This window comes from Martes martes, assembly GCF_963455335.1.
Source record: "Martes martes genome assembly, chromosome: 14".
NCBI classification, from domain to species: domain Eukaryota; kingdom Metazoa; phylum Chordata; class Mammalia; order Carnivora; family Mustelidae; genus Martes; species Martes martes.
The window spans coordinates 37,413,757-37,424,145 of record NC_137902.1 but is presented as its reverse complement, the minus strand read 5'-3'; positions in this window follow the sequence as shown (position 1 = coordinate 37,424,145).

Here is a 10,389-nt window from a genome sequence, read left to right as displayed (position 1 = left end):
GGGGCAGGGACCCCAAGCTTAAGCTTCAGTAGCTTCAGTGGCTCAGAAATGTTCCCATCAGGACTGTTTTTGGTGGAAGAAAACCCAGTGTTAATAGCCAGTGACCAGAGAAAGAAAATTATGGCACTTCGTGGGTTAGAACTTTATTCAGCAGGGAAGAGAGTGATTTCGTTATGGATTAGGTTAAATACCAGCATATCAAATGAGAGAAAGTTGTAGAAGCATGTCATTTATATATAGTTCAAGACTGTATAGTAGTAAAACTATGAATGAAAGTACTGGACTAGATAATAATTTAAAAAGTAAGCGCACAATTCAGACTGGGGTTGCTCCTGAAAAGCGAGGAAGGGAGTGAGGCCCCATGTATACAGGGAGGCTTCACCTGCCCCAGTAATAATAAGTCTGTTCAACTAGACCAGATGCTCCCTGTTTCACTGTTGTGCTTTATGGTGCAAAAGAAAATCCACCAGAGCGCAGGAGAAGCTTCCTTAGTGCCGGGCAGAAGGCTGTGAGGGAGCAAAGGGACTGCTTGTTTGAAGAAGGCCTTCCAGGCTTTTCATGGGAGTGGTACAGCCGGTGTCAGAAATGAGAATAGAGGGATTGATTATTCTGAGGACCAGCAGCTGCTGTTCGGACAGGCTGGAGTTGTGGAGGAATGGAGGGAATGTTCTGAGGATTGGCAGCCATAGGCTGGGCAGACCAGACTTCATGGAGAGGGATGAAGAGGATGAGGTAGGGGCTCAGTGATGTGGAGGGATGATGAGGCACAGCTGAGGGGACAGGACATTCGAAAGCCTCGGTAGCCGAATCTCACATCTCAAGTCCTTTAGGGTCTCTCAAGACATTTAAATTAGACAAAACTGATGAATTTAGAGTCCCTGTGCCCATTTTACAGACAAAAAACTGAAGTTTGGAGAGATGAAGTGAATTTCCCAAGGCCAGTCGGACTCCAAAGTGTCCCTTGTCTTAATACTGTTCATTACCACACTTTGCAACATTAACTCATGGACTCCTCCCCACAGCATGATGAAGTTGACCCTACCAGTATTCTATTTTATAGTCCCTGCTCTTAATCTGTTTTATAGTTGGGGAAGTGGAGGCACAGAGAGCGGGATGGTTAAGTGGTGAGACCAGAATTAGAATCCAGGTCAGGTCCCATAATCTAGGCCTCCGGGCTAGTGACGGTGGCAGTGTTTGCTGAAGACAACTGAGTTGGTGGGGGGTGGGGGCAGGGGGTGACATGTGTTGGGGAGTGTGAGAGGAGAATTCAGGAAAATAGTGGATTGAACAGGTGAGTTCCTGTTTCCTACGTTCTCCATCCGAATGCACCCTGAATTCTTCCAGAGCCTGCCAAGTGCTGGGGTGGGGAGGGGCGGGGTGGGGGGTGGCGTCCTGGTTCTGGGGAAGTGATGACCTGGGCAGACTGCCTGGGCAGGTGAGGAGGTGGCTCAGAACAGGCCCGGCGGTCTCTCGGCCCACCAGCAGGGGTCCTCACTGAAACCCAAGAAAGACGAAGGGGCCCTCTAAATTCATAGCTGTTTATCAGCCTCGGCAAGACAGCCAGTGGGGAGAAGACCCAGGGTCAGTTTTGTTTTCTCCTAGGCAAGTGCTGCAGGCGTGTTTCTGTATATGAAAATATACATCCCATATATGAAAGGGAGCCATCAATTACTCACCAGGAGAGGAGCAGGGGTGAAGGTTTGGGAAGCTGGACAGCTGGACCGGCAGCAACAGGGCAGCCCCCTTGTCTGTCTTCTGTCCTGGGGAATGCTCTGAAGTAAGCTAATTTGTTCTTTTGTTTTCTTCAGTTTTTAAAGGTATTTATTTGTCAGTGGGGAGAGAGAGAGAGAGAGAGGAAGAGAGACAGTGTGCACAAGTGGGGGGAAGGGCAGGCAGATGGAGAGGCGGGCTCTCTACTGAGCAAGGAGCCCAATGTGGGACTCGATCTCAGGACTCTGGGATCATGACCTGAGCCAAAGGCAGACGCTTAACCGACTGAGCCACCCAGGCATCCCTGATTTATTTGTGCTTATTTGTGCCAGAATCCCAGGAAGGACTAGGAATGAGATTGCCCAGGACCTTCGGAAAGTGGGTGTTCAAATGTGCTGGAGGACTTCCTGGAAGGGCTGAGAGTTTTTCCTATTGCAGGATCCTCTTGCCTGGCCGTTTTGTGTGTCTGTGGCTCTGAATTCCTCAGTATCAATTTCTGGGTCTGATTGGGACCCTCTTCCTCTTCCTTCCTCTCTCTTTCTTTCATCCTTTTGGTTTTTTGAGGTTTTTTGCACCCTTCTTTCTTTCTTTTTTTTAGCATTTTTTTTTAAAGATTCTATTCAGCACCCTTATTTCTGTTTCTTTGTTCTATCCAGGTGACTCTTAAACTTCCCTGAGTTTGCTTGTCTCTGACATTTCTGTGACTCCACCCTTCAGGCCAGGCCCAGCGACTCGCCCCTCGGGCTGCAGCCCTAACCAGCCATGAAGCCCGTGGTTAGCTCATCATTTTCCCACCTGGGGCCCTTTCTGGGCCTTGACCTCTGAGGCAGGCAAGTAAGGGTGTGGGATTCCAGGGCTGTTTTCATTCGTGGGAGACAGGGCCGAGGCCACTGCAAGTGGCCACAAGGTGGCAGTAGAGGACCGTTACCATGTAATTCCCCTCCGTGGTCTCACTGCTGAGATACTCCCAGGTTAGGGGGGGTAGATTTGGGGTGTATTTGTCCAAATCTGAAGTTTTCTTTAAAAATCAGGACTAGCCCACCAATTCTCATAGCATTTGAAGGGTTTATAGAGTTACTACTGTGCCAGATGTTCCCTGTTGGTCCCTAGTTTCCTTTCCTCTAACCTGGGGATAATGGAATACTCTTCCTAGGGGAGGTAATGAGAAATGAGTCCTGGTACAAACTTAGTGCTTAATGCCTTTTGAGAACCATGATGGTCACATGCTCCTATCCATGTTCACCATGTTTTACATACTGTGTGCTTGCTGTCACTGACATGTGTGCACTCTTCCAACGTACTTCCTGAGGACCTTTTCTAAGTAGATGGCTGCTTTCTATCATTCTGAACAGCCATCTTCTGGCGGGACGTGATGGCCACTCTGATCCAGAGTTTGTGGCCAGAGAGTCCTAGCCTGAGTTTTATCATCAGTAAAATGGGTTTAAGAGTTAGGATTGTGATCATTATTCGGCACCCAGGGGTTAGAAGATAGACATTTCTGTTCCTTCAAAATTCATCTGCTGAAATCGAATTCCGAATGTGATTGCATTTAAAGAGGTGGAGCTTTGGGAGGTGATGAGGTCATGAGGGTGCCTCATGACTGGGATTAGTACCTTTTTAAAAGAGACCCCATATTGCTTTGGAGGCGGCCGAGATACTGGGCAGTGAATGGTTGTGCCGGGCAACTGTCTGACCTTTCACGCATGCCCAGTGGTCCTGGTGGGGGCATGAAACAGAAGCCATGGTGGACGGGGCGGCTGCAGCAGGCAGGGAAAAAAAAAGAGAGAGGGAGAGAGACTCCAGAGAGCTCCCTTGCCCTTTCCATTGTGTGGGTACACAGTGAAAAGACAGCTGTCTATGAACTAGGAAGTGAGCTCTCAATAGACACCGAATCTTCCAGTGCCTTGAACTTGGACTTCCCAGCCTACAAAACTGTGAGTAATACATTTCTGTTGTTTATAAGCTGTGCAGTCTGTGATATTTTTGTTACAGCAGCCTGAACAGACTAAGTGTCCATTTTGGCAGACCCTAGACTAAGGGCCCTTCTGCTCACGAGCTTATGACTTTAAAAATAATAACTTAAAAAAACTTATTATTGGGGCGCCTGGCAGGCTCAATTGGAAGAGCGTGTGACTCCTGATCTCGGGGTTGTGAGGTCGAGCCCAGTGGTGGGTGTAAAGATTACTTAAAAATAAAATCCTTAAGAAAAAAAACACTTTATTGAAGTGTAATATACATATAGAGGAGTGCCAAAGGCCTCTCCCACTGGGCCCAAGTAAGGACTCCTCGAACTTCTAACCCATAGATTGGTTTTTTTTTGGCCTTTTAACTTCATATAAATGGAATCAAACAGGCTGTACTATTTTAGGCATTTATGAGCTTTTCTCATGCACTCAAGGCCTTTTTATTCTCATTACTTTATGGCATCGCCACCGTGTATATTCTTCAGTTTATCAGTTTCGCTGCTAATGAACATATAGGCTGCAAATTTGGGCTTGGGCTATTAAAAATAGTGCTGTTAGGTAAACCTCTATCCACCTTTTTCTTGGGTGTATTCCTGACAAACGCCAGTCATAGGGACCGCAGGATTTGCACAGATTCTGCCAAACAGGCTCTAAGTGATTGTTCATTTCACATTCCCCCTGAAGAGCCCTGTCTGCTCCCTTGCACCCCAACTGGCTTGGCATTTTCTAATGTTTTTGTGTTAATCTTTTTGGTAGGTGTGCCTTAAAAAAAAAAAAATTATTTATTTATTTATTTTAGAGAGAAATTGAGAGAGAGAGAGCACACTAGTGGGGGGAGGGCAGAGGGAGAGAATCTCAAGCAGACTCCCTGCTGAGCACCAAGCCAGCTGCAGGGCTTGATCTGACCCGTGAGATCAGGACCTGTTTTGAAATCATGAGACAGTCACCTAACTGACTGAGACACCCAGGTGCCCCTTGGTAGGTGTGCCTTTATTTTTTATTTTTCTTTTTTAAAGACTTTGTTTACTTGAGAGAGAGAAAGAAGGCACGAGCAGGGGGAGGGGCTGAGGGACAGGGAGAAGCAGACTCCCCGCTGAGTGGGTAGCCTGACAGAGGGCTTGATCCCAGGACCCCAGATCGTGACCTGAGCTGAACGCAGACATTTAACCCACGGAGCTACTCAGGTGCCCTGGTAGGTGTACTTTTCACGTGTGTTTCCGTGATGACTAATGAAATGGAGCTGCTCCTCATGTCTTCTTGGTCATTTGCATCTCCTCTCAGGCGCTGTGGGCATTCTGTCTCTTCTGGTAGATGATCTGTCTTTTCCTTTTATCTGTAGCAATTCTTTAGATATATTCTGGAAGCAGGTATGTTGCCTTCCCACTCTCTTAATGATATTTTCTGCTGAAGAGAAATTATTAAGTTAGAAATTAAAAATGCCTATTTTAAAGTCATGAAGGTGTTCTCCTTTGTTTTTCTTTTAAAGATTTTATTTTTTTTACTTTCACATTTTGATCAGCACTCCATCTGGAAATGATTGTATGGTGTCAGATAGGAGTCAAGGTATATATATTTTTCCATTGTGGAGATCCATTTGGCCTAGTACTATTTGTTAAAAGGTATATCTACACGTATTTTTCTCTTTACCCGATTTAGGATGCTCCTTTTTTATTTCTGTTATGCAAAGTGTTTTATGTATCATAAATGGACATAATTTTGTAAAAATGCTTTTTACTCCTGCATCTGTCTATCGTGGTGCATTGCATATTGATTTTCTGGTCTTTGTCCAGCTTTGCAGTCTGCTCTGCTCATGCAGAAAGCAGGTCTGAAGGGCCTGGGATTTACTGTCCCCAGGAGCAGCCCTCAACCAGTGACTGAGGTGAAGTGGTGGAAAGACACCCCTTCCTGTGGGATAACTTGAAGTGGGTGCTTTCCACAGTATCCCAGAGTTCTCCAACGGGGTTGAGTTCCAGTTGTTTGCAGTGATCACTTACTTTACAGTGTACCTTCTTTTGGTCTGTCTTGCTCCTGCCTAGCTTCCCTATCCTCTTTTTGGGATCAAGTCCCAAATGGCTTATACCGAATCCTGGTTTCAGAGTCAGCTTCTGGGGGACTGGAAAGCAAGACACAATCTGATACTAATGATTACTTTCTTCAATATTCTAATACTGCTAGAACCTTAGAATATTTAAACTGTGTTAACTCCTTGTAACTTCTGCATGATTACTGCCATGCATTTTAGTTTTATGTGTGTATATATACATGTATTTTTTCTTTTTCATTTTTTAAAAAGATTTTATTTATTTATTTGACAGACAGAGATCACAAGTAGGCAGAGAGGCAGGCAGAAAGAGAGAGGGGAAAGCAGGCTCCCTGCCGAGCAGAGAGCCCGATGTAGGGCTTGATCCCAGGACCCTGGGATCATGACCTGAGCTGAAGGCAGAGGCTTAACTCACTGAGCCACCCAGGTGCCCCTTCTTTTTCATTTTTAAAAGCAGTTTTATTGATATATAATTCACATACCATATAATTCACCCATTTAATGTGTACCGCTGGGTTTTTAGTATATCCGCAGAGAAGTGCAACCATCACCACAATTGCATTTTAGACTTTCATTACCTCAAAAAGAAACCCCATACTATGTCAACTATATGTCAATTAAAAAAAATGAGATAACATTAAAAAAAAAAAAGCCCAATCCATATCCTTTAGCTGTAACCTTCATGACCCCTTGTCCTCCCAGCTCTAAACAACCACTGTGTCTTTTCTGTGTCTTTCTATTTCCCTCTTCTGGACTTTCATATGAATAGAATCATATACTTTGTGGCCTTCTGTGACAGACTTCTCACATATAACCATTTTTTCAAGATACATCTGTGTTCTAGCATATATCAGCATTTCATTCCTTTTTGTGGCCAAATAATATTCCATTGTGTGGGTATATCATATTTTGTTTTCCATGCATCCACTGATAGACATTTGGGTTTTTCCACCTTTCAGAAATTAGGAATAGTGGTGCTATAAACATCTGTGTACAAGTTTTAGTGTAGGAATATGTTTTCATTTCTTTTGGGCATATGCCTATAAGTATAATGTCTGGGTCATACGGTAATTCTGTTTAATCATTTGAGAAACTCAGACTGTTTTATAAAGTGTCCGTACTATTTTACATTCTGATGGGATATGGTCCAATTTCTTCGCATCTCCATCAACACTTATTGTTAGCTGGCTTTTTTGATTTTAGACATCCCAGTGGGTATGAAGTGATATCACTGTGGTATTAATGTGCATTTCTCTGGTGACTAATGTGTCCAGCATCTTTTCATGTGCTTTTCATTTGCATATCTTCCTTGGAAAAATGTCTGTTTGGATCCTTTGCTCATTTATAAGCTGGGTTATTTTCCTCTTATTATTTTATTCTTTTTGGTGTTGTTGTGAGCATTTTCTTAAGTTAATTTTTCGATTGCTCACTGCAAGTGTGTAGAAATACAATAGACTTTTGTATATTCATTTTTTTTTATCCTGTAAGCTTGCTGAATTCACTTATTGGTTCTAATAGGCATTTTTTTTTTAGCAGATTCTTTAGGATTTCTTATAAACAAGAGCATGTCATATGTGAATAGAGACAGTTTTTACTTCTTCCTTTACAGTCTGGATGCCATTTATTTATTTATTGTTTTATTAAGTTCAGTGAACTAACATATAGTAAGTACATCATTAGTTTTTGATGTGGCTGTCTTTTAATTCTTTTTCTTGCTTAATTGCTCTGGCAGCAGGGAGCCCGAAGCAGGTCTCGATCCCAGGATGCTGGGATCATGACCCCAGCCTAAGGCAGATACTTAAGGACTGAGCCACCCAGGCGCCTGCAGAAATTCTATTTCTTCTTCAATTTCCCTTTCCCAGGAAAGCCTTCTGACTTCTATCATTTGATCTGGCTTACCTCCTCCCACTCCCCCAGGAGCCCTTCTCCAAACTCTGCCCTCCACCTTCTGCTGCAGCTGGTTGGCTTCCTCTGTGTCCCTCACCCAAACCTGTGAGCCGCTGGGGGGAGGAGCTGGGCCTCACCTGTCCACAGGCATCCTGGCGCCCCGGGTCCAGCGGCTCCGTGTTCACAAATGTCGGCTCAGTGCCTGATCACGAGCCAAGGGGCCCGTGTACAGTGAGCAGTGGGGTGGACTTCTCCATCAGCAAGCTGGGGGGAGACTCCCAGAGAGAACACCGGGGGTGCTCACTGCGCAGAAGCTGTGTCCATCTGGGACACAAGGGTTGTGAGCCTGTCACCAGAGAGAAGTATGGCCAGGAATAAAGATTCAGAGGCTGTTTCCTGTTCCTGACCTGATGCTGTGTCCAGGGACTCAGTGGGCAAACTTCGCCTGTCCTGAGCCTGATCCTGAGGCTGGGAGGCTGCTGCTGGCCAGCCCTTCTGCTAGGGCTGCGGGGCAAGGAAGCACCCATGAACCACCTGCGGTTTGTGGCCAGAAGAGTTGATGGGCTCAACCGCAGGTCCCCCACCAAGATGTCCTGCTCTGGAGACCCGGGGACATCTAACAAATCTGGGCTTGTCATGTTGTTTTCCGTGTATTTGAAAACCAAAATTGTAATTTATTTGTTTTTAAAAATATTTTACTTATTTATTTGAGAGAGAGCAAGAGCACAAGCAGGGTGAACGGCAGGCAGAGGGAGAAGCAGGCTCCCCGCTGATCTGGGAGCCCAGTGCGGGGCTTAATCCCAGGACCCTGGTGTCATGACCTGAGCCAAAGGCAGATGCTTAAGCAACTGAGACACCCAGGCATCTGCAAAATTGTAATTTAAAAAATGAATAGCCAAGACAGAGTGCAGTGAGCGAGCAGAAGTCTGGGAGCCTCTCCGAGCACAAGGGGATCTTCCTGCGGTTTATGGTGAGGTTATCCCAAGGTGAGCCTGAAGCTCTGACATCCGGAAGGAGCCAGAGACTTGATGTCAGGCCCCCAGCATCCAGGCCAGGACTTCAGGTGCTGCTCACCCTATCTGAAGAAATGAGAGAAGGAAGAACCAAGTCTGAGACACGTACTGCCCCCGCACAGGCCCACTCCCCAGTTCACCTAAGGTCTGTTCAATATAGAAGAATAATTCAAGGTAAGGTAGGGCTGACAGAACTGAGAAGAGGGTTAATGGGGAACCGGTAAATAATCACCTAGTCCAGGCTGACAGGGCAGCTCTTATTTCTCCAGGGCGTTGGGATGGGATATCTGGGGGCTGGAGCGCATGCAGGGGGAGGGTGCTACCCCTGCCCAGCCCTCCCAGTGCTCTGGTGGGAGGTTGTCTGCGCTCCCACCAGCCCCGGTTCCGCCTACTTCTGCTCTCAGTGCCTCTGTCTCTGATAGCACTTCAGAGGGTTGTGTGTCTACACGCAAGTTTACAAATGTAGCCCCATCACCTGTGGGTGCTGAGCCTGCCCGCTTCTGCCTGCAAGGCTGAGCTGTGGGAGGAACTGGGAGGTTCCTTCTGACACCAGGTCTCTGCTTGCTGGCAGCTACATCTCTGCCAAGGAGGTTGGCCTCAAGGGGCAGCATCTCTTTTTGAAGCCCCTTCCCCCTGCCTTCTCCCCAGGCAAGTACCTGGTCTGCTTTCTGCCAGTATAGATGAGTTTGCATTTTCTAGAATTTTCTGTAGACAAAAATCATGCAATAGATACTCATTTGTCCGGCTTCTTCCCATCAGTATAATTACTTTGAGTTTCATCCGTGACTACGTCAATAGTTCGCTCTTCTTATTGCTGGGTAAGTGCTTCATTTTGTGGACGTGCCGTAATTTGTTTATCCCTTCTCAAACTGATGGTTGCTTTAAGTTGTTTCTCATTTTTGGCTATTACAGATTAAACTCCTATGAACATTAATAAGTCTTTGTGTGGGCATATGTTTTCATGAAACTTGGATAAATAGCTAGGAGTGGGACGACAGAGTCAAATGAAATTTGTATGTTTAAATTTGTAAAAACCTGCTAAACCTTCTTCCAAAGGAGTTGCGCCATTTTACAGTCCACCAGCAGCGTAGAAAGTTCTGGTGTCTCCACATCCTTGCCAACACTGGTACGGTCAATCTTTTTGATTGTAGCCGTCCTAGTGGGTGTGTAGTAGTATCTCTCTGTGGTTTTAATTTACACTTCCTTAATGACTAATGATATTGGGCATCTTTTCATGTGCTTATTTACCATTGGTTTATCTTCTTTGCTGGAGTGATTATTCATATTTTTAATCCATTTTTTAAAAAACAGGAACAAAATACTGTGCAAGTAAGTGCTCACAGCCTTCCCCTTCCTCTGTCTTCTGAGGAGGTGTTGATGTCTTTGCTGCTTATTAAGGGTAGAGATGAGAAGAAGGGGCATGGGTCTAGAAGGATCTATTTAGAACAGACCTGAGAGTGCTGGGGTAGGGGGAATTAAAGAATCCTTTTGGAGGCGAGAGGGAGGAGAGGAGGAGAAGCCTGGGAGCTAAGGGGGAGAGAGGCATCTATGACAGAGAGGAGGTGTGGGGAGCTAGGGGATCTGCTGGGAGGAACCTCCCCTCAGTGTGCCCTCCAGAAAAGCCTAAGGTCTTCATGTCTGCTCAAAGCTTTTGGAATTGGGTCAGTGTTACTTTTGGCTGTGTCACTACATGGAGATGATGGGGGCGGGGGTGGGGAATGGTTTTATTTGAGTGTTACATAAACACTGAACAGTTGTAGTTTTATTCTTGGTG